This window comes from Sus scrofa, chromosome 3 (assembly GCF_054392235.1).
Source record: "Sus scrofa isolate SSC_HxYL_T2T_F1_AM1 chromosome 3, Sscrofa_HxYL_maternal_Yorkshire_Landrace_v2.0, whole genome shotgun sequence".
NCBI classification, from domain to species: Eukaryota; Metazoa; Chordata; class Mammalia; order Artiodactyla; family Suidae; genus Sus; species Sus scrofa.
The window spans coordinates 12,555,904-12,581,247 of NC_139385.1; the positions used below are offsets into that span (position 1 = coordinate 12,555,904).

Here is a 25,344-nt window from a genome sequence, read left to right on the forward strand (position 1 = left end):
AGTTTGGGAAATATTTTTGAAATTGATGGGTAGGTTATTACGGTTTATCCCCCCCCCTTCCTGCAATGTAAGCTTCAAATGTTTCGCTATTTCTTTTGGTTGCAACACACCATCATCCCCAGTCTCCACATCTCTGCATTGCTGGCAATGGCAGGCCCCTTCTCCCCACTGGAGCGGATGCCACCAGGGCCCCAACTCTAAGCCTCAGACCTTACACATGTTCGGGTGTCCAGCAGTCTTGCAACTGCCAGGGCCTCTGTCTGTGCTTCGGGGCTTGCACCAAGCCAGAGAGGGCTGAAATGCCAAGAACCCAACCCTGACTTGGGAGTGGATGCACAAATACCCTGGTTCCCTCACCCCTCAGATGAGATGCTTCTGAGACCCTCATTTGGCACCTGTTCTCAGAGTTTATGCACAAAGTATGACTTGATACCTAATTTAATTACACAAGTTTATAGGCTGATTTTCCTTCCCTTTTTCTGTCCCTTATTCTTTTTTTTATATGTTCACATCCTTCCGGAATAAACTTCTTGCCCTTGATTCCTTCTTTTATTGTATTTATTTATTTATAGCAGGGACCACGCCAGATCCTTAACCTGCTGCACCACCAGGGAACTCCTCAATTCCTTCTCTGAGAGACTATTTTTTAAGGTGCATCCAATCTCAGACATGAATGAATGACTCCATGCTTAAAATCTCTGAGCTATTTCCTTCCTAGACTTTTCCAGACAGTGAAGGGTTGTGACCTCTATATGCCAAGGGTACTGTCTGCATGCCTCTAACAGGGTATACAGTACATTGTTTTCTAAATGCCTGTGGCCTGGCAGTGTCTCCCCATGATGCTTTACTCCTGGCAGGCAGGGACCCCATGTTACCCTTCTTTCTGTCTGTATCATCGGCCAAGCACCTCCCATAGAGTAGGTATTAAAATGATGGATGAGTTGTTGGCTAAGGGTTGGCAGGCACCGTGGTTTACAGCAAAGAACATTGGATTTGGAGTCAGGAGGCTGGAGTGGTGTCCCCATCCTTCAAGGCATTACTTGTGTGACCAGGGACAAGCAGCTAACCTTTCGATTCCCTTTGTGGGGGAAGTGCAAACTGGAGGCATACCGCAGTGGTTGTCTCCTCCATACCTGGTAGAAGGTAAAGCATCTTCCCTTTGGCACATCATCAAAGACACCCCCAGTGGAAGGCTAGGTCTCTACCCTGAGGATGGTTTTCCACTCCCCACATTTGGAATTCTTCCCCTAGAATGCTGAAAGGGAAGCAGTACCCAGAAGCCCAAGATCTGGGTCAGGAAGTCTGGTGGCTCACAGCGGTGATGGCTTCATGCTCCAGTAAACTCACAAAACGCCGTGTAATTTCCCTGCCTCTTAACTATGAGCAGCGTAGAAGGAAAGCCCCCCTCTCCCGCCTGCCTCCCCCTTCCTTCGTTAGTCATGACTCATTAATTGCCACCGGCGAATGAGTTTTATTCTAATTTTCATGATCTAATTCAGAGATGTTTTCAGCTAAAGATTAGGATATAGGTTTTTGGCTTAGCTAATGAAATATCTAATGAATGTGCATTAGTGACAATTACAGACAGGACACCTACACGGGAAGAACCCATCGCAGCCCTCCGCTGAGGCCACTCACCAGTGGCTCCTTGAAGAGGAAAAGTACAGCCTTTGTGCTCATCGACGTAACTGACCGTGCTGTTTGGGAGACGTGGGCCCCCAGAAGTGGATTTGAAGACCCATTCGTCTTTCTCTCTCTTTCTTTTATGCTCTGGTTGTGCCTTCAGATCAACAGCATGATGTGAAAGTGGGCCTTTCAAGTGTAAAAATTACCTCCCGAAAATAGAATCAATGTACAAGCCTGCGGGGAAGTGAGATTCTCTTGGTATCAAAATAAAAATTCTGGACCTTAGAATAGGTGTTCATCAGGGAGAGCAGACACCTGCCCTAATTGGATGGGAATCTAAGGCAAAGGATCACAGAGAGCCAGTGCTTAAAACACTGTCTCAGAATTCTCGTGTGACCCTCATGCAGCGGAGCCGGTGACACTATGGGGCTCCTGGATGGCCCCCACATTCTCTTATCCTTGCCTCGTGGAGTGAAAACATCAGTTGAAGGTGGCAAAACCTGGGAAGAGAGAAGTCCTTAAAATCACAGCGCTTAATCGCCTGGCATTGACAGGTTTTATGATCTTTGTTCCTGTACAAGCCGAGTCTAAGCAGAGTCTAAGCAAGCAGTCTAAGCAAGCAGCAAGTCTAAGCAAGTTAAGGCACAGGCTTCAGGAGTGGGAAAAACAGCCCCCAGATTAGCTGAAGGTACTCCAGAACCCCTCCTGCCTCGCTTCTTACCCCTGGGTCACTGGGGAGGGGAGGCCTCCTCCATCGCCCCCCAGTTAAAGGTCAGGTCATCACCACATTTGGGTCTAGGAGGTGGGGTTTTGATCAGTTTTTTTTCTTCTTCGCTATGCTTTCTCCTCTGCCTAATTTACCTTGACTCGGATGTCAAGTCATCTTGATGGACCTCCTTGGGTCTTTTTCTGGCCGTTACTGGGCATTCTTCCACACTGGAAGGTGAAAAATGCTTCCTTTAATCTCCTGTGGGCTCCTCAATCTTTGTCTTTTGGAGTGTCTGCTTTGGGCCAGTTCTTCTCGGGAGTTTGACAGCTTTATGCACCAGCTAATGTTTCTCATGTAACCTCAGGTGCTTTTTCATGGTCAGAGGGAAGCTCTCTTGAATTTAAGAGGTCGAGATGGTGGAGTGAGCGATCTAGTACAAGGGTGAGAATAAAAATTATTACTCCCTTCGGGAAGCCATCATCCATTTTCCATCCCTGGTGACCATGGCAGTGAAGAGAGACTGGCCATTTCTCAGGCATCTGTGTCGCTCCAGTGCTTGGCATAGCGACGGGGTACCTTCTGTTGGGGCTGGAGATATGTGTGTGAAATGAATAACGGATGAGCGAATGGGTTTTAGACTATTTTCTCTATGGTAAGAAAGCCAGAAAAGGACCATCGTGAAAACCCCCAGAGGAAAGGCAAAATTAGAATCTGTATTGTAGAGACCAAAGATAGGATGGACACAGTGACATTCAGCCATTCTGTGCAAGAGGGGAGTTGACTGCCAATGCAAACGCCACTGTGTTTTCCCTAAATACATGCCCAAACGTGGCCTCCAGGAGGCCTCCTGTCCTCTCAAATGTACACTTCATTTTAAAGGAGCAAGACAGGCATTGGAGAACACATGCCATTGGGAAATGCCAGCCCTGGAAAGGGACACAGTGGTGCAGGACCAGGAGGTAGGAGGCTCCACGCCAGGCTGACCCCAAAGGGAAGCCTAGCCAAACTGTGGAGTGGCCTGAGGCAGCTCTGAGTGTGTGCAGCCAAGCCAAGCAGAAGAGGAAAGAGAGAAAGCCTAAGGTGGTGAAGCAGAAAAGCAGAAATTCTTCCTGCTGCTCAGGACCGGGTAGGAAGAGGGGTGAGACACTGTGCAGCTTTTGACCAGAGATGGGGAGGCCCTCTCAGATGTGTAAGGCAAGGACTAGTGCAGTAGTCAGACAAAGAGCACTGGCTGCAAAATCAAGCAGACCTGCTTTCTCAGGTGAACTGCTGTGCAACCTACTCACTGAACCTCTCTGAGCCTTTCTTCCCTCACCTGTAAATGGGGGATCATGATAGCAAGTAGCTCATGGAATGACAGGAAGGAATAAATCATATACTCAGCACATTCACTGAGACTGTGTGCCAGGAAGTACTCTGGGCTCAGGAGACAGAGAACAAGATCAAGTCTCTGCTCTTCGCAAATTCCATGCCAGTGGGCAGTCACACTTGCACTCATACAAAGGAACAAGATAATTTCAGATTGAGGCACATGCTGTGCTTAAATTAGCAGGGCTGTTGGGGCAGGGACTCCTGACTCAGGGGTGGGAGGAGAGGCTGCATCAGAGAAGAGCTGTGATGTGACAGGTGAGCTGTCACCTACATGACAAAGAGGAGTCCACCAGGTGAAGTTCTGAGGCTGAGGCAGCAGCTCACACAGCATACTGATGGGAAGCAGAGCTCTACGTGTTTGCAAGGCCCCAGCACAGTGATCAACCAGCACGGGGGCAGAGAAGGTGTGACCAGGTCCACGTTTTTAAAAGATCATTCTAGAGAGTAAGGTTAAGCGTATAAGACAGCTCATGCCATGTGTTCAGCGTACATTGCATCATGAAGAGTATAGGAATGTTTTAAAGAAACGTTTGTAAGCTGTGTTGAATTCATAATACGTGCTATCAGAGGCTTTTAAAATGTGCATTCAGATTTACAGACATAGAGAACAGACTTGTGGTTGCCATGGGGGAAGGGGAGAGGGTAGGATGGACTGGGAGTTTGGGGGTACCAGATGCAAACAATTACATTTAGAATGGCTATGCCATGAGTCCTACTGTATAGCACAGAGAATTATAACCAGTCTTCTGGGATAGATTATGATGGAAGATAAGATAAAAAAAGGGAATGTAAATAGGTACGACTGGGTCACTTTGCTGTACGGCAGAAATCGGCATATTGGAACTCAACTATACCTTAATTTAAAAAAAGAGAAAGGGAATGTAAAGTGTGTTCAAATACTTCCTAAGCAGAGTAATTCAAAGATATGTGCACCACAGTGTCCACTGAAGTACCATTTACAATAGCCAAGATGTGGAAAAAACCTAGATATCCATCGACAAATGAATGGATAACGAAAATGTGGTCCCTATATACAGTGGAATACTACTCAGCCCTAAAAAAGAATGAAATAATGCCATTGGCAGCAACATGGATGGACCTAGAGACCATCATATGAAGTGAAGTAAGACAGACAAAGACAAATATCAATATGATATCACTTATATGTGAAAACCTTATAAAAATGATACCAATGAACTTATTTATACAACAGAAATAAACTCAAAGATTGCTAAATCAAAACGTATGGTTACCAAAGGGGAAACCATGGTGGGGAGGGATAAATTGGGAAGATGGGAATTGGCCTATACAACCTACTCCATATAGAATAGGTAACTGGCAAGAACCTGCTGTATAGAACAAGGAAATCTACTCAATATTCTGTAATGACCTATATGGTGAAAAGAATGACCTATATACATTTGATATAAATATTTGGTTCACTGTGCTGTACACCTAAAATTAATATAGCAATGTAAGTCAGCTATACGCCAATAAAATTTTAGAAAGAAGGAAGGAAAGCTAGGCACAAAAGGCCAGAAAACAGCAGAAAACAAAAATAAAAAACCAAGACAGTTAAGATAGAGACCTGCCTTCAGCAGTTCAGAGTTGAGGAAGGACACACGGGTCATTATCGCACAGGGAAGTGGGTCCTAGCACCAATGTGTATGTGCTGGGTCACCAGAGAACTCTGTGTTGGAGCAAGTTGGGAAGGAATCAGCCAGAATGAAAAAGAGAAAGGTAGCTCCAGGCAGGAGAGAAACAGTAGGATGCAGGCAGCAGTGTGGCTTTTTGCATAGGTTCAAAGTGGTAGGTGGTGCTAAGGGAGGTTGGGAACCCACACAGGGCTCCCCTCCTGGGGGATTTGTGAGCCCAGAGAAGGAGCAGGACTGTGTCACTTTGGTGACGGAAAATCCCTGGAGAGCTTGATGATCGGGTATCTTGCAAAGGACTGGTGTTTTGGAAGATCCCTCTAGCTGGAGGGTAATTTGCAAAAGGCAGAACAGAGCTGGGGTGACCCTGCAAGTTAGAAATTCCTGACCATTGTTCGGGGGACAGAGAGGAGGCAAGGGTTAGACCAGGGCGATGGACAAGAGACAGAAAGCAGGCAATGGGCTTAGTCAAATTTTGGAAGAGAAAAGCATCAGCAGGATCTGACACAGAGTCAACACTCTATAGATTATTTTAATTAAATTGACTGGATTGGAAGGTTAGAGTGGGTTAAGGTCCTCTGTCTGGAAGAGTGGTATGCATTAGAGGTCAAGCACTAAGATAACACTCAATAAAGGCCTGTTATTGTCATAATTACCATCAGATCCAGAGCCACAGACTCTCCAGGGACATGCCCTGGAGAAGGCAGGTAAGAGGAGACATGGTCCTGGCCTCAGGGACTCTGGGATTCGGGGGCAGGCTGGTGGGCTGGGATCTGAGCATCTGTCCAGGATGCAAGGGGGAGGGTCAGTCCGTCGCAGACTACTTAGTGCAGCCCGTAACCTGTACTTGGGTCTGATCCTGGCACATGTTGGTCAGTGTCCACTCATCACCAGTTGGGTGCCTGGGTGCACAACGCCCATGTTCAAAGCAACAAGGGCAAGGCTGTGGAGTCCTCAGGAAAGGTCCAGAACCAAATATCCTCTTATGCTACCAATAGGTTGCTCATGATGGCCCCAGTCCATCTTCACCTCCATCCAAGAGCGAGCTGCCTTCAGGAAGGACTGTGATCCGACCATGTGATCTTGGAAGGGGTCCAAACAGACTCTGTACTTCAGCTAGTTCTGCACAAATGGATCTGAGCCAAGAAGCAGTGACTCGTGGGCCCCTTTCCCCAGGGCTTTAACATTGTGCCGCTTAGAGTCTGTGGGCTAGTTGCCCCTGGACTTGTAAATGAACAGTCTATTCACTCAACTGACTTGAGGTTGCAAATCCCACTTTTGTACATACGGACAGACCAGACGGAATGAAGTTAACACACGTATCATCCTGCCCTCCGAACCTCAACGAAAGAAATTCAACTGAGAAATGTTTGGAAAGTGATAAGCCTATAGGGACAACTAGAAGGGGAAAGGAAGCAGTAGATATCAAGAGAAGACAATTTTTTTTTTCTTTTTTAGGGCCACACCCATGGCATGTGGAAGTTCCCAAGCTAGGGTTCTAATCAGAGCTGGAGCTGCCGACTGACACCACAGCCACAGCAGCATCATATCTGAGCCACCTCTGCAACCTACACTGCAGCTCACAGCAACGCCGGGTCCTTAACCCACTGAGCAGGGCCAGGAATCAAACCCACATCCTCAAGGATACTAGTTGGGTTCATTACCGCTAAGCCACAATGGGAACTCTAAGAGATGACCATTTTTGAAGAGAAACCTCTTTAGGGGGAATAAAAACTGATTTAATAAAGGGGAAAAGCTGAATTACTAATGTCTATAAATGAGGTGGCAAAAGGAAACCAGCCAATACACACACACACACACAATCAGGAATTGGAGGCACCAGATAGGAAGGAGCCGCAAAACAACATTTGTTGACAGTCTAAGTAAAAAACATTTGCTTTCCAAAGATGGACACGACTAAGAAGAAATCCACTTGAGTCCTGAAGACCCAGGAGAACAAGTCATTGTGAGTGTATGGCACGGCTCTTACAATAAATACGACTCTCCCCCTCCCAACCCAAGACCCTATCAGGATGCAGGTCCCCTGGTCTGAACTGGACAAGGCCACCTGGCCCTCTGCAGCCTTATGCACTGAGAGACCCCATGGGGAAGCCTGTTCTATCCCCTCAACTCCAGCTCATGCACTGGTCTGAAAGATGAAGACATGGAACCGGGACCCCTTGTTTGCCATTTATCTGGCAGAAGCATTCATTTCTGGATAGACAGCAAGGACCAACATTTTGTAAAGTGAGTTGAATTCCTTTTCTGCTGGGAGCAAACTCTTTGAAAGAACCTGGCAGAACCCTGTTCCATCTCCAGCTCCAGCATCCCTTAGATATTTTGCAAAGCAATGTAAGGAGCACTGTCCAATGACCTTGCAGTGACCTTCTCCCCACAGCCCCTCTGAGGGTTTCTCTCAGGCAGCAAGGACATCAGTAGACTATGGACTTCGAAAACACCAGTGCCTTGAGGGAACTGGTCCTCAGAGGTGCCTAAGCCCTGGACGGGTCATGGTATTGGCTCATACCCTCCCTACCATGCTTCTGCAGTCTTTAAGCCAAGTCTGACTACGCTGCAGAAAAAGAATGACAGAGGGTTATTTTACAAGAGCCTGCTCTCATCCATGGACCTCACTGGCCTGACTCATGGCAGGTGGTGGAACCTGGATGGAGAGGCAGGGTAGAGAGGTCTTCCTCTGTCGCTGTCCACTTGGCCTCCAACTCTGAGCCAGTGACTGAGAGTTTCATGTTTTCATCTGTAAAATGATGCAGCAGGACTAGGCTTGTGTGGGTGTATTTTTTTTTATTTTTTTTTGGTTAAAACAATTTTTCCAGATATAGAATTCCTGTATCCCCTTGGTCCAGATTCCCTGAATGCTACCTCTATCCTAACCACAGGATAGGTTAGGATATCAGTGATCAAAATCCAGAACATTAATGTGGACACAACGCTGTTTTCTTTTTTTTTCTTTTTTTTTTTTTGTCTTTTTTGCCATTTCTTGGGCCGTTCCCACGGCATGTGGAGATTCCCAGGCTCGGGGTCGAATCAGAGCTGTAGCCATTGGCCTATGCCGAGTCACAGCAACACGGGATCCCGAGCCGCGTCTGCAACCTACCCCACAGCTCACAGAAACGCCGGATCCTTAACCCACTGAGCGAGGCCAGGGACCGAACCCGCAACCTCATGGTTCCTAGTCGGATTCGTTAACCAGTGCGCCACGACGGGAACTCCACAACACTGTTTTCTAATGTACAAACCTTATTCCAAGTTTCCCAATCGTTCTTCTGGTCCTGGGGCCAACGTGGGACCACACAATTCATTTACTTGGCAAGTCTTTCATCTTCTAGCCTTTTCATATCTGCTTACTATTGTTATGATTGTATTTATTGCTATACTAATAATATCACTGTTGTAATTATTCTCCCAAAATCATTAGTCTTCTTTACTATTCAATAAATGAGATTGTTGTACAAATTTCCTTTTGAGCCTTTTTTTTTTTTTTTTTTTTTGAATGGCTGCACCCACAGCCTACAGAGTCCCCCGGCCAGGAATTGAAGCTGATCCTCCACAGCGACCCCAAGCTGCTGCAATTGGGTTCTTAACCCACAGTGTCACAGCAGGAACTCCCCTTTGAGCTTCTCAACACTAGGAATTGAATCTTTCTTGCTGTTTGCATAGGGGTAAAGAGGCGGTATTTTGCAGGCCTACTGGGAATGTTTGTGTAACACCCTGATCTGAGCTCACCAGAGTTAAGCTTCTGATAAACTCTCCCCTGCCTTCCAGGACCTTTAAGTCTAAATGCAGTTGAACATTTGCACCCAGATGTAGGTAAAGATGACGGTGTGGGAATGAATATCTCACGGTGGCTGGCTGACCTCCCCTGAGCCCACTGCTAGCAAGCGGTGGCACCCTGCCGGTGGTGAGGTGGGGAAGCAAGCCTGGAGAGAGAGAGGGTGCTGAGATTCCGCCTGCGGACTCCTCAATAACCACCTCCTGGCTCTGGGCTTTTTCTGTCCACCAAGTGTGCCTTTCCTAATTAGCACCGAGGTGCTGGTGACAGTCCTGCTCAGCCTGGTGCCCTCATCTCAGACCAACATGTCAGAGAGAGCCAGTCCCGTTAATAGCAAGAGATGGAGGGACAGTGGGAGTGATTCAGAGGAAACGTGCCACCACCGCTGAGAAGGCATCTCTGAGCCCGGAGGCAGGTGGAGCCCCCTGGCTCGGCGTCATTTCACAGGAAGGTGGCAAAGATGGACTTGGTGAGGCAGCTCCTCAGCTGGGGAGGGGAACTTGCATATCCACCCTCCATCCTCCCCATCTCAAGCCCCAGGCCTCCAGAGACCATTCTCCCCCATTCTTCCCGTAGCAAACACTTTTTTAGTGCTTTCACTTCGTTAATGTTTATTTTTCACCGTCAAATCAATATAACTGCACCTTAAAGAAAATTTGGAGAATAAGAAAAGTAAAGATTAAAACAAAACTAAATAATTGTTGGGGCAGCCACCGCACAGGTCAGCAATGATAGTACTTGTCAGTGTTTTATGCTCAGCATTTCAGTGCAAGGCATCTACATTACAAATTCATTTCTTAACAGTGCCGTAATTTATACTGTGCTGCTTTGAAACTCTATTAAATCATAGATGTTTTGATGTTACTACATCCATTTTTTTGTGATTTCCTCAATGTTAATATCTGTGTAATGTTCTCTGAATGGGTTCCATAACCTTTGCCTTGTAGTTAGGCATTCATGAGGTCTTCATTGCTTATTATCAAAAATTACACTTTTCCCCCTCTTTTAAGATTATTCTCTTAAGATAGAATCCCAGAAATGTTATTACTTGGTTCAAGGCCATGTCTATGTTGAGATTTACGCTTCGGCTTTTACTTTTTGGATTGGTACATTCATTCGTAAATTCATCCTCTTCTTGAACCAGCAGAGGTTTTTAAAAAGCACCCTGGATGTTGCTCTTTTTCCTGCTCTATTTTAGAAAAGTCTGAGCTGCCACAGAACAAGCATGGGCTAGCCTGGTGGAGGACGAGAGATTCAAGGCCGAGACGTCCCCATCGTTCCAGCCAACAGCCAGTCAACCATGAGCAGCAGAATCTCACCAAAAGTTATGTGACTCTGCCCAGCGAAGTCCAGCATAAATTGCCAACACACAGGATTGTGAGCTAAGTACAGGAGCTATGCTTTGGGGTGGTGTGTGATAGATTTATAGCCTCACTTCTAGATGGGCTGATGTGACGAGTTTTGACCAACAGACTATGGACAAAATGATGTATATGCCACCTCCAAAATCTTCTGCAGGACTATTCACTTGTTTTCTCTTGGTCAGTGAGTTAAGAGAGCAGAAGGCTGGAAGGAAGTTCCAGAAGACATGTTCACCAAGAGTGTGAATCAGACTCACTATTTTGAGGACAGATGTCCAAAAGGGCACCCAACCAGGAAAATCCTGGCTGGGCATGGAATGAATGAATGGATCAATTACTCAGTTATTTTTTACACTGAGTCACTGAGATTGTGTATGTGTGTATGTTGGGGGGGGTGCATGATAGCAACGAGCATTAATGAACCTAATGTTTCATATTGCTATCTAATCGTTGATACTAAGTAAATCCATATGCACCATGCTTATCTTGATACATCAAAATCCATAGACTAGATAGTGGAGAAGGATATATGCTGAGAAACGGGTGAAGTGGGGACAGAATATAAACTAATTTTTATCCCTGCTCAGGTGTTTATTTTTTGTACCTTAAGCCATGATGTTCCAAAGCCATTTTTCAGCAGGAGAGTGATGAGATGAACTATGTCGGGCACATACTCTCTTTCTCTCTCCCCACCCTGTGCCTCCTACCATGCTGTGATCACTGCCGATGTTTAGTAAATAGCTGTTTAAAGCAAAGCATGGCCATGAGCCGTGGGGTAGGTTGCAGACGCAGCTTAGATCCCATGTTGCTGTGGCTGTGGTGTAGGCTGGTGGCTACAGCTCCAATTGGACCCCTAGCCTGGAAACCACCAGATGTCGCAGGTGTGGCCCTAAAAAGACAAAAAAAAAAAAGTAGAAGATAAAAAGGCAAAGCATGAAGGAGCCATGTGGCACCATATTACCAGGACCTTCATAAGTTCTGCAGTTTTCTCAGTTACATGATTTTCATTCTTGATTAATGTCCTCTATCGCTCTGAGGGATGGTGTCAGAAATTCTTACCTGAATTGAGTTCCACGTCTCTAACTGGGCTCTGCTCCGCTTTAACCCTCTTCAAGGGATGCACCAGTTCTTTGCTGTCTTCCTTGGGAAAAACGCCGCGAAACTGCTCCAGATGGTGAAATGCATCTCTATTGATGTCTGCAGAATTCAATCAGCAGAAAGCCAGCTTAGCCTGGTGTGAGGTTTGCATGTTCTCCCCTCCCTTCCAGAACAAGGAATGCATCATCTTTTGAGGATATCATGAAAATTTAAGGTTCAGAGAAGATCTGTGAAATGCCCCAAACCTTTGCACTCTCTTTCTTCTTTCCCATCCCTGTAAATTTCTATGCCTAATTCATCACATTCAAGGAGGAACAGTTATCCTATGCTCCCATCCACTCTCCAAATTCTTCATACACAACGTCCTTGGCCCTCTCTCCTTTGTGATGATTCCCTCGTGCTGAGTTAATAACATCCAGGCTGTTTACCATATACCTTTTGTATCATTTAGTTCAATAGAAGGTATTCAGGATAAGCATTTTTATTTTATAGGGTCTTCCCATATTGTCTTTGACCAAGAAATTAGTGGATTGATCTTTCATTGACATTCTAGCTCTCATGTTAATGGCTTGTCCCCTAAACTAACCAATAGTTGCCAACTTTATTAAGGAGGCTAATGAATTAGAAAAATATCATCCGAAAACAATAATTAACCTTGAGTATAAAAGTATTAACCGGAAGCAATCTATCACTTTCCTAGGCTTAGTAAACACTTAGCATGTATTAACTGTCCCTAAAGGAGTAATTACAGAATTTAGCTGTTCTGTTTCGAACACAAGTAACAAAAGGTCAATCAAACACAACAGGCAAATCTGGTGATTGCAGATAAACATTAGCCAAATGGTTGATGGGAGACATTTGCGCTCACAGAACTGGATATTCTCTGATAGGTGCGTCTGTAACATTTCCAAGCAGGCATGTCTCCAAAAGACAAATCAGGGAATAACGCCACCTGCCACTAACGGCCAGATCATTGCCTATTTGGGTTTGATTCTTTTACTTTTCATCTGTATAGTAATGACAACAATAGTAAGAAGTGATGATGCGTTTTACGAAATTGTTTTCCATACAGGTGTTAAATGTGTGCACTATGATCAGAAGGGGTCAGAACTGGGTTATATCAGGTTTTACACAGCCGGAGTGAGAAATAATCCACATATAACAAAGCGCACACATTCCTGTCTGCAACGTGGTAACTTTCGTCATGCATATGCATCCCTGAAACCATTGCCACAATTAACATATTAACCATCTCTATCCCCCCTAAAATTTCCTGTGTCTCTTTATAAGTCCTCATTCCTAAACCCCTGCCACTTACCAGGCAACCCCTGGTCTTTCTGTCATTATAGATGAGTTTGGACTTCTTTAGCCAGAGGGTGGGGGGGATTTTAACTCCACGAAAACATGCAGTAGAGTTCATTTGGCATAATTCTTTGGAAATTCTTGTACTTGACAGAGGTCTCAAGAGTTCCTTCCCTTTTACTGCTGAGTAGTATTCCATTATGTGGATAAATCACAGGTTGTTTGTCTGTTCACCTGCTGTTGGACATTTGGGTTGATGCGAGTTTTTGGCTATTATGAGTAAGGCTGTTATGAATATGTGCATACAAAGCTTTGTGTGGACATATGGTTTCATTTCTGTTGGATAAATATCTATGGATCATATCGCAGGAGTACGTTTAATTTTTTAAGAAAGTGCCCAACTGCTCTCCAAAGTGGATTTTACCTTTTTGCATTTCAAGCAGAAGTTTATGAGAATTTCAGAAACTCCTGAAATTGAATTCAAAATATTATGTTTCCTTATGAGGACTCATTTTTCTTGGGAAAGGGTCCATCGCCTATTTGTAGCAAATATCTTTCCAATATGATGTTTTCTTTTTATTTATGTTTTATCTTTTGCCGCTAGGTCGCAAGCATCCATTTGGTTCTAATTTTTTGTAATTTCTATTTTTTTCCACTGCATCCAATAAACCTATTTCACGGAAAAGGTTTTCCTCCTGTCCTTGTATTTTTTTTTTTTTATCCTTAAATTTCATGTGCAGAATTCTTCCAAAAGCCTCATTTATGTTTTCTTTTTGGGTGCTCATTACATTGCTAAACTTTTATTTTTCTGGGTTGTTTTGTTTTGTTTTGTTTTTTGGGGGGGTTTTTTGCTACCTTGAAAACTTGCCCCCACTATCAGGACCTAACCTAGACCTGGGCCCACTTCGTCAGGCCCAAAACAAGTCTGATGGAAGAACAACTCCAATTTCCTGAATCTGGAGTCTTGTTAGTTGAGTACTTTCTTAACTGCTAGATAAGACAGAATGAGAGTCAGCTACAGAGCTAATGGAACAGAAAGAGGCCTTCTTTGGATTTAGGGCATGTAACAACCTTTGTTAGATGCTGCTAAATATTTTTTGTTGTTTCCTAACATTGGATGGGTGAGGAGATTGGGAGAGGGATATTTAGGGGTCTTCCATGGGACTTCATCAGCATGAGTGAGAACGTAAGAAAGACCTAGTCTGACAATATTACATATATATACACACACACACACATATACAGATATATATACATATGTAGCTATGTGTATATATATATATATAAAATCGCTATGTATAGAGAGATTATGTATTATATACATATGTATATGTACACACACACACACACACACACACACACACAGCCAGTGATTATATTATTTGGTATTTGGTGCTTCAATATATATTACATAAAATATACTATTATTATTTGGTACACCTATATTATTTTTTGTATATTTGATTCTTTTCTTTGGTATATGTATCTACCAAACTGATCCCAGTAGAAGCAGTTCTGTATTTGGATCCAACAGCAATATCACTCTTTGAATGTATATGGTATCCAACACTTTGATAGGGCTGCTAAAATAAATTAGGAAATCTTTTCTCCTGAAGACTTGAGGGAGCCTGGAGACTTTTCTCAAAAAACTATGGAGGAATCATGGCACTGCCATTTTACCACTTTCAAAAAAGAATTGGGGAGTTCCCGTCATGGCGCAGTGGTTAACAAATCCGACTAGGAACCATGAGGTTGCGGGTTCAATCCCTGGCCTTGCTCAGTGGGTTAAGGATCCGGCGTTGCCGTGAGCTGTGGTGTAGGTTGCAGACGCGGCTCGGATCCCAAGTTGCTGTGGCTCTGGCGTAGGCTGGCAGCTACAGCTCCGATTGGACCCCTAGCCTGGGAACCTCCATATGCCACGGGAGCGGCCCTAGAAATGGCAAAAAGACAAAAAACAAAAAGAATTGGGCATTATTAACTCATCACACATGTACTCACACCCTATTAAACCACAGGTTCCACTCCTAGGCCACACACACATGCATGCTCATCCAATAGAAATGTGTTTGTCTGCACCAAAGATGTAAATAAGAATATTCATAGCTGCATTTTGAGTTATGGCCCCAAACCATAAACTCTCTCCATGTCTATCAACATTTGAATGAATAAATCCATCCCAGAATATTGATACAGTGTAATTCCACACGGCCATGCAAAGAAATGACACCTTGGTACATGCTACAACATGCATGCATCTTACAGACACTGCGTTGGGCAAAATAAGCCAGGTAAAAAAATACACAGTGTATGACTCTATTTATATAAAGTTCAAGAAACAGGCCAAAAACGCACTATGTTTGAGTAGGCAGGCTTCAGTGGCAAAACTATACAGAAAAGCAAGACAGTTACTAAGATGTTAGATATTCATTAACTTCCCGGAAGAAGGGAACAGAGGTTGGACGAGGACATGAGGGAGCTGGATGCTGGATAATGGATCAGGTTTAGAGGGGTTTTGCGTGTTTGCAAATCATTGCTACATGGTTTTGATTTTTGTAGTTTTCCGTGTAAAATCTATGCTTAAAAATGTATTAAGAGAAAGGTTTAAAAAATAAGTCCTCCAGACACTGTCCATGGTGGCTGGTCTGGAGGGATCATGCACTGGCCACAGCTGCCATTTCTCTGTATTGCGGGCTGCTGCCTGTGCTGACACAACCCTCCCTGCCAACCTGGACAGTTACCTCTGATTCTCCCCCATACGCCACTTAGTTCTGAGTGTTCCGGCATCTCCAGCTCAGATTTCCTCTGGAGATGATGTCTTGATGTCCCACCCACATTTGTCTCTTTCTCCAAGTGCCTCATCCTTGGTTTACTTCCTTTCAAACTGGTGCCAGTGGCTTTTAGCTGCTGGGGCTCCTGGAGCTGGAAGGAGGTCTCACTCTCCCCCACTCCACTTGTTCCCAGAGACTGGACACTCAAACTGAATCCAGTGGCCTAATTCCACCCAGGAACCAGCCTGAGAAGGCGCATGCGTGTGCCTCATTTTATCCCAAACAGCCTCTTCTCGGTTTTGCTAACTGTAGGGAAAAAGATGCCTCTACTTAGGGAGGCATCAAGGAGAGGGAAGACCCCACGACAATGATTAATTGGCTTTAAATTTAAAATTTAAATTTAAACCACTATCCTCCAGGTGACCTTACATAGTTACAGCCTATTTAAAAAAATTCATTGACTATTTCTCAAATAACTAATTAAAGCGATTTGAAGATAGAGTGGGAACAAGTGTTTATTGATTTCCTACTATGTGCCAGCCATTGTATTAAACACTAATGTAACCCCATGATGCGGCGTGTGTGTTATTACCTCCAGTTTACAGGTGAGGAAACTGGGGTCCATGGAGGGTCCCCGGCATGTCCTTGCTCGTTCTTGTAGTGATCCAGAGAATCCAAAATTGAAACTCAGCTGGGCTTGGCTCCAAAGCAAAGCCTCTTTCACACCATTATGGCGTAGAGCTTCTGGACAGGATGATATATAGGGCAGACCTGGCAAAATAAATATGTTACATTGTAAACATCAGACAAGTCAGATACATGTCAAAGCAAATGAATTCTAGTGCGAGTGGGCCAGGAGAGTTCTTCCTGCCAGGTTCCTTCCATATTACCCTTGAGTGAACAAAGTCATTACTGGCCGGGGCAAACGCATGGCGTCTGGATAACTCATTAGCTCTTATTTGTTTAAAGTCTGATGGTGTACAACAAAAGGATTTGTTCCAGATGTCAAAGCAGCACAATAGAGCTGAACAGCCCGTGCATCAGAAGAGCTTCACCGCAGGAAATCACTGGGGGTCACTGAGGCAGAGAGAGGCTAGTCAAAGCGGGCTCAACTCCACCATAATCCCCCAGCGCTCCTCCAGAGAAGTTACCCAACTCATCTGTAATTCTTCGACCACAACTCTGAATGTTAATGCATTTTCCAGTCTCTGGACTTAAGGTCCTTGAAAGGATTATTGAAATACATTCCTTTTGGAGTTTGGTCTTGGAAAAACATTTATCTCTCTCTCTCTTTGTGTACACACACACACATACTTATATGTGTATATATATATATCTATATATATATATTCCCACAATATAAACTACTTAATCCAACATGTTTTGTTTCTCCCTTTGCTTGTCAGGAAGCTCAGAGCTCGATGACCTACTCATGTGTAGAGTTGACTTAGTGTAACTTTCTCATACAATTATATGCCCACTCTGTTCCATGCCTTGTTTCATCACTATTTAAATGGTCCTCTCTTATCTGTATGAGTCCTCATCAACTTTGCCCTGGTGTCTTCTTTTTTTTTTTTTTCCATTTTCTTTAGCAAGGATTACCACCTAGCATATCATTTTAATTTATCAATTAGTTTATGACCTGTCTCATCACAGGAGGGATATAATCTCTGTGGCAGCCCAGATATCATCTATCCTGTTCACTGGCTGTATCCTTGGAGCCCAGCACAGTAGCTCACAATGCATTCCTCAACCAGCCTAGGTTGAGTGCTATAATCCACAGGTCCTCCAAATCCAGTGGCCTCAACCAGTAAAGAACCATTCCTCACTGAGATTGCAGCCCAGGATTGGTGAGTGGGGCCATGCTGAGACTCATACTCTCCGTGCCCTAGAGCCTCAGTATTCTCTCCTGGATATTCTTCAGTTGGCCAAACATGAGAAAAAGAAAGAGGTGTGCAGTTGTACGCAGTGAGCCTCACTCTGTCCACATCCCATCCAGAACTCAGCCACATGCTCCTCCCTATGTGCCCAGGAAAACAAGGAAAGTGGACCTATGGCAGTCTCTGCATGAACAATGTCATAGGACATAATGAGTGGTAGTTTATATTTTTTTTGCAAATCCTGAAATAATTTCATCGTTAGAAGAACTAGGCTAGAGGAAAGAATGGGGTCTATTTAATATTTGGAAGCCACAGATCTTGTAAGGGTTTGATTAGAAGATATTAATGAAAAGATCCAAGTCTTTGGACAATCATCATAGCTACCACTTACTCTGGACCCGGCACTGTTCTAGGCACTTTACATTTTATTTACTCAAAACATCCTTATGAGACAGGTACTACTATTGTCGCTATTTTACAGGTGAGAAAACCAAGGAAGAGAGAGGTTAGGTAACTTGCCAAACATCACACAGCTAAGAAAAGGCTAAGCTGGGGGTTGAACCCAGGCCATATGACTCTAGCTAGACATTCTCTTTGATACTAAAGGGTGTGTGTTGGGGGGGGAGGACTAGGAGTGCCCCATTCTTTCATAGTCCACAAGGATAGAGATGTACTAAACCTTTGCAGTCAATGTTTACGGAGCCTATTCCCTCCCCACCTGTTTCTTAGACTCTGTCTTACACAAATGGCTACAGATGACACAAACCACAGTTTTCCCTCTAAATTTTATCTGTTGTTCCCGCTGGCTATAAAGTCAGAATACTTCCTGCTCTGCTTTCTCTCCTTCCTGGCTCCAGTTTTTCAATAATAAAAGGTATTTAATGAGCATCTATTAGGTGCCAGACACTTTTCTAGGTGCCAAAGGGTGGTAGAGATGAGAAGACTACAAAAGGGAGTGCACGTTCCTAGTAGCAACTTGGGTCACAAAGAAAACAGAGCCAGAGCAGAAAATGAGCCCAGCAGACCAAGTGGTAGATATTCAAATAATCTGGTATGACACCAGCTGGGGATGAGTGCCTCAAAGGAAACAGAGGTCAGGGTGGTCCGAACTATCTCCTCCTGAGGATGTCTGGCAGAGCCGTGAATGACCCAAGAGTATCCATCACTTTAAAATGTGGAGTGAGAGAATCCCAGGAAGAAGGAAAGCACGTTCTGAGACTTAGAGCCAATGACATTTTGGTTTTGTTCTTTGGTTCTTTTTGGGTTTTGTTTTTTTGCTTTTCAGGGTCGCACCCAGGGCATATGGAGGTTCCCAGGCTAGGGGTCCAATCAGAGCTACAGCTGCCAGCCTACACCACAGCCAGAGCAACATCAGATCTGAGCCATGTCTGTGACCTACACCACAGCCCACAGCAAAGCTAGATCCTTAGCCATGAGTGAGACCAGGGATTGAACCCTCAATCTCATGGTGCCTAGTCAGATTCATTTCTGCTGTGCCATGACGGGAACTCCAACATTTTGATATTTGATGATTGCATCATGTTTATATTTTCAGAGTTTGCAATATTTATATTCTGCTTTTTATGTATGTATTTTTTCATTTTTGGCCACCCCACGGCATACGGAGCTCCTGCACCAGGGATCAGATTTGAGACAGTTGAAACCTAAGTCGCAGCTGCAACAACGCCGGATCCTTAACCCACTGTGTCGGGCCGGGTCAAAGCTGCATCCCAGCGCTCTCAAGATGCTGCTGATCCTGTTGCTCCACAGCAGGAGCTCCTATAGTCTGCTTTTTAAAAATCAACTTTTTGCAGTAATTACAAACTTCAGAACAGTTACAGTTCAAAGTACAGGTCAAAGAACTCCCATATCCCCTTCACCCCATTCCCCACTTTTCATGGCATTGTTGCATTGTTCCATATTGCCCTCCCCCCACTCCCAGTGAACACACTCCCCACACACACATCCACACCCCAACACAACACTATTCTTTTCCTGCATTAACTGCGAGCAAGATGTAGACATGATATCCCTTCACGTATTCTAAAGACTCTAGTATGTATTCTCTAAAACAAAGATAATCTCCTACAGAACCACCACACAAGCTTCCAAATCAAAAAGTCAACATTTTCACAATATTACTTTCCAATCCAAAGATGCCATTCAAAATTTGCCAGCTGTCTCAACGCTCTTTTTTCCCTTTATGATCCAGGGCGCCATCTAGGAACATGCACTGTATCTCACGGTCATGTCTGCTAGTCCCCTCCAACCTGGAACACATCCTTATCGTTCCTGTGTCCCATATCCTCAAGAATTTTAAAGAGTGCCATCTTTACAAGCTGTCAGGTGACCCTCGGTGTGGGTCTATCTGACCTTCCCCCAGGGGGACAGATCCAGATTGTGCATTCCTGGTGGGGACATCCCAGAAACGCTGGGATGTGTTCTTCTCAGCACATTGCATTAGGTGTGCACGATTTTGTATTACCCACCACTGGTATGTGATCACCGGGTCAGACTGGTATATGCCAGTGTCACGGCCATAACGACATCACGGTCCCCTTTGTAAATGGTTATTACCTTGTGAGGGTATACTCTGAGACCACGCCAATGATCTCAGTGTATGTCATCCAACTACCTCCCTTAGCATCTTGAACCAACACCTGTCTGAATCAGTGACCATCGGTCCCCCACATTCAAAGACCACTCTGCTGGCTGCCAAATGGTGATTTTCTGTTTCCATCATCCTTTTATACTTATTAGTTTGAATTTTACTATAAGGTAGAGTTTTCCTTCTCCTTTTGTGTATTTACATGAGAACGAACCAAGAGATTCCTATTTTATCTACTGTATGATAATCTGTAATACTTAAAACACATTTTTGAAACTACATTTTTTTTTTTTTAGCTTGGTCGCACAGTTGGATTGATTCAGTGTTTACAGCCAGTCTGTTTACCATAGCGCTGCTGTTCATTTCTTGGTTGGCTGAAGTTGATCATCTAGAGTTTCTTTAACAAGACCCTATGGGATTTATATTCTCTAAGTTCTTACACCCTTTAAAATAGTTTTCTTTTTTTTTTTTTCCTCTAACAGTTTTACAGAGTTACAATTCACATACCCTGCAATTCACCCATTTATTTGTACAATTCAATAGCTTGAAGTACAGAGTTGTGCAGGAGTTCCCGTCATGGCTCAGTGGTAAACCCGACTAGTATCCATGAGGATGCGGGATCGATCCCTGCCCTTGCTCATTAGGTTAAGGATCCAGCGATGCCATGAGCTGTGGTGTAGGTCACAGACATGGCTTGGAACCTGCGTGGCTGTGGACTGTGTTGTAGGCAGGAAGCTGCAGCTGCTATTCGACCCCTGGCCTGGGAACTTCCATTTGCCATGGGTGTAGCCCTAAAAAGGGAAAAAAAAATTAAATAAAAATAAAAAAGAGTTATGCAACTATTACCACAATTTTAGACCATTTTTTCATTGCAAAGGAGAACTTCGTGCCCATTCACAGTCGCTGCCCGTTTTCCCCATCCTCTCCCCAGCGCTAGGCAACAACTAATGTTTATTTTGTCCACATAGAGTTGCCTATTCTAGACATTTCCCATGAATGAAATGGTATGGTATGTGGTGCATTGTGATGGCTTCTTTCGCAAATGTTTCCAAGATGTATCCATGCTGTAACATGTATCAGTACTTCTTTATGCTCTGTAGTGTTCCATTGTATGGATACCCCACGTTTTGTTTCTCCATTCAACAGATGATGGGCATCTGAGTTGTTCCACTTTTAGCTATCCCGAACTATGCTGCTTTGGACATTCATGTACAAGTTATTGTGTGGACATAGGTTTTCATTTCTCTTGGATATGTATGCCTATGAGTGGAATTTCTGGGTCATATAGTGATTCTACATTTACTGTTTTAAGGGACTACCTAACTGCTTTCCACAAGCGGTCATACCAATTCACATGCCCACCTGCAATGCACAGGAGTTCCAACTTCTCCCTATCGTCACCAACACTTGTTATTATTTATCTCTTTCATAGCCATCTTAGTGGCTGTGAAATGCCATCTCATTGTGGTTTTGATTTGCATTTCCCTGATGATGATGCTGCTAAGTATCATATCTTGGGCTCATTGTCCTTCTTTTTTCCCATTTGTATGTTGCTTTTTCATTTTCTCTCTCTCTTTTCTTTTTTTGGTCTTTTTAGGGCCACACCCCTGACATATAGAAATTCAAGCTAGGGGTTGAATCAGAGCTGCCGCTGCCAGCCTATGCCATAGCACAAATATGGAAGCACAAATATTTTTTTCATTTGGATGAAATCCAGTTATCTATTTTTCCTTCAGTTGCTTTTTTTTTTGGTGTCATATATAAGAAATGATTATTTAATGCAAGGTCATGAAGACTGAACTCTCCCTGCTGTCCCATGAGTTTGCTCAGGACTTTCTGGAGCAGGTCCTGTCTCTCCACAGCCAACGGAAAGGTGCTCCAGTCAGCATCTCTCTTCCCCACTCTGCTCACTGACAGCCTGCTTCCTGCAAGTAGAATGTACCTGCCTCAGGGTTGTTAGTTTTTTTTAAGTGGTCATAAGCACATACGGGAAGGGACTCTAACAAAATAACATCTGTGGTTCTCTTCGATTTTTTGTTGCTGTTTAGGGCCACACCTGCAGCATATGGAAGTTCCCAGGCTAAGAGTCGAATCTGAGCTGCAGCGGTGACCTATACCACAGCTCACAGCAACCTTAGCTCCTGCTCTCTTTCAAGTCTGACATGATGCTTTTATGCGTTTAGACTTTCCTATAGTTTCACTTTCAACAAAAGTGTATTTTATCTCTATAATCAGAAAATCAATGCATTTATTAAAAGTAGAACCCGTATGGCTACAATGGGGTGAAAGGACTTGAGGGATTGGAGGGAGGGGCTGGATTTACAAGCTAGTCCCTCTGAAGTGCCCCAGACTGACAGCCCTTGAGGGGGCCAGAGGGCTCAGACCCGGCAAAGCAAGCTTGGCCACTACAGTTAAAGAAATCACCAGTTTAGGCAGGGGAGGAAAAAAACAAAACGAAACCCTGAAGCAAGGCTGGACAGAGGGGAAATCCTATACAGCCAGATTATTGTTATTATAATCTTCAAACTCCCACAGGAGAGGAAATTGAAGCTCTGAGAGGTTAGGTAAATTGCCCAGAGTCCCTCCATTGTGAAGATGCCGATTAAATCCTGCTCCTCTAATTCTGCATCCCAAGGCCTTTCCTCTCCTTCCTGCCTACTTATTAGCTCTCCAGCTGGGAGACTCAGTGTATGGTGATGCTATTAACCAAGAGCGGGGACGCCGGGGAGGGAAGAGGAGGCAGCTTGCAGGGAGAGATAATGAGCTCTGTTTTGGACATGATGAGTTATTGTGAGGGTAGCACTCCCAGCTCCACTGTTGGAATAACACGGAGGCAGAGGCATCATTTTATGTGAAAGCCCACTGTTCCTGTCACCTCACTCCTGTCAGTCAAACGAGGAAAGAAAAGAATGTTTCTAGAACCCTGCTGGTGGCTGTCTTTCTCCCAGAATGAAATCACCTAGGGCAGATGACACTGGGATCTCAAGGAGGCAGGTGCTGACAGCGCTTGCCCGGCATCATCCACGGGCCAAATAGGATCAGGAGCATCTTTCAGCATCGGGATCATTTCTTGGGCATCCAGCCTGCTCTGGGCTCTTGGGTGGGGACATTCCAGGCACTTGGGGGGTGGGGGTGGGAAAGCGGTGACAGCCTTTGTTGAACTATTTCAGCGCTTGAGAGAGGTGCCTTCCCCACTGTGGCCCTAAGCAAGCAGTCTCGGGGGATTTTATCAGGGTGAAACTTACCCCTTAAGACTGACAAGCAGAGCACCCCCATCTATCCATTTTCTGCCTTTGTGCAGAGACCAGTTTGCCAAGACTGATGGCGAGGGTTCCAACGACAACAAAACAGTAACTAGGAGGTCCCTGGAGGCACAGCGGGTTAAGGATCCAGCTCTGTCACTGAAGCAGGCGGAGTGGCTGCTCTGGCACGGGTTTGACCTCTGGCCTGGGATCTTGAGCATGCCAAGGGCGTGCCCCCTCCTCCTGCCCCCGCAAAAGGGGAAAAAAAAATAAGGGGGGGGGGAGTAACAAAAAATACACCCAGCCAAATGAATGCAACCTCTAGGTGATAAACTTTTTGCAAACAAGCCAGTTGCTGAATTCCAAGCCTATTTGTAAAGTGTTGACGCTATAGAAAAAAAGGGGTAGTCTAACTCTTCATTTCTGGTTGAAGGCATATGATAGGCCTGTGACTTGTACTTTTGTTTTATTGTCTGTGTCAAATTTGGATTCAAATTCAGCCTCTGTCCTTTATCCATTCTGTACCCTTGGGTCAGTCATGTAGTGTCTAAACCTCAATTTTCTCATAAACAAATACGCAGTATTCTAACCCCGGTCTCATAGCATGCTTGTGGGGATTCTATTAAATGAGATAATGTGTGGAAGACATTCAGCGCAGGGTTTGGAGTGTAGTGAGTGCAAAATAACTAGCAGCTTTTGTTGCTATCCTTTTGCAAAGTACAATGTTTACACAATTCCCCACAAAAATATTGTGCCCTGTACACAACGTGATTTTTCGCTCTTGAGAATGGATGTGGCAGCCACGGTGCATTTTGATGTCTTCTTAGAGCCTCCTCCGTAGATCAACTCCCTGCTCCAGCATTTATGCAAATAGAGCCCATTATGAATGTGAAACAGTGACAATGTATTCCGGTTATGAATCATCTCTAGACAGTAGGCAGAAAAGAGCAGAGGCCACTTTTGTTTTATACATCAATGTGTCTCCAGCATCTGGTACAGAGTAACATACATTTTTTTTTTTTTTTTATGGCCACACCTGCAGCATAGGAAGTTCCCAGGCTAGGAGTTGAATGGGAGCTATAGCCACTGGCCTACACCACAGCCACAGCAGCAGAGGATCCAAGCTGCATCTGTGACCTACACTGCAGCTCCAAACAACATTGGATCCTTAACCCACTGAGTGAGGCCAGGGATTGAACTCACATCCTCATGGACACTGTATTGGGTTCTTAACCTACTTAGCCACAATGGGAACTCCTTAACATACATTTTTAGATTGAATAAATTCATTACCTACTATATGCTGACATCATGCCTGGAGCTTTGTAGACTGCTTCATTTCCCTACACCCTGAAAATGAACTGACTCTTGTATCAGTCAGGATCAGCTAGGTGAGGCTGTAATAACAAACATGCCTCCAATCTTTGAGGGTTTTAACAGTTCTCACTCACTCCCCCTACATGTCTGATGGTTGTTCAGCTGGCAGCTTTCCTCCCAAGTGTTCTTGCTTCAGGATCCAAGTAACAGAGCAGGTGCTGTTGCCAGTCCCAGAGGACAGAGGAAAAAGCAGGATGACTTTCAAGCTGGTTAACTCCCAACTGGAAAGTGGCATGGCTCTCTTGTGTATCTGTCATTGGCCAAACATGTCACCTGGCTGTGCCTGGTATCAAAAGGGTGTGGGATGGGGCTAGCAGAACCCTATCAAGGGCTCAGAGCCTCAGAGAACACATGGAATTTTCGTGAACAGTCCTTGTTTCTTCATGAGGGAAGCTGAGACTCCTGGTTGAATAACTCAGCCAGGTGTTAAGGAAATGATTCACGGTCTGTCTGACTCCAGAAGACGTTGCTTCCAATTTGTCTTTATGGTCTGCCTGTTTCTCAGGTCTTCATGGAGCCAAACATTTGGTTTCTGTAGGAGATCTGCTTTCTCCCGGATT

The 25,344-nt window shown here is 44.5% G+C and overlaps 1 long non-coding RNA gene across 4 annotated transcripts in view; it reads right to left on the reverse strand.

Annotated features, from left to right (window-relative positions):
- LOC102157493 (uncharacterized) overlaps nt 1-25,344 on the reverse strand; it is a 978,951-nt gene that overhangs the window by 185,096 nt on the left and 768,511 nt on the right. For all 4 annotated transcript variants that reach the window (XR_014840336.1, XR_014840342.1, XR_014840343.1 and 1 more), the window contains 2 exons: nt 16,270-16,448; nt 11,569-11,706 (listed from right to left, as the gene is read on the reverse strand). This is a non-coding gene — a long non-coding RNA (uncharacterized LOC102157493). The remainder of the gene's footprint in view (nt 1-11,568; nt 11,707-16,269; nt 16,449-25,344) is intronic.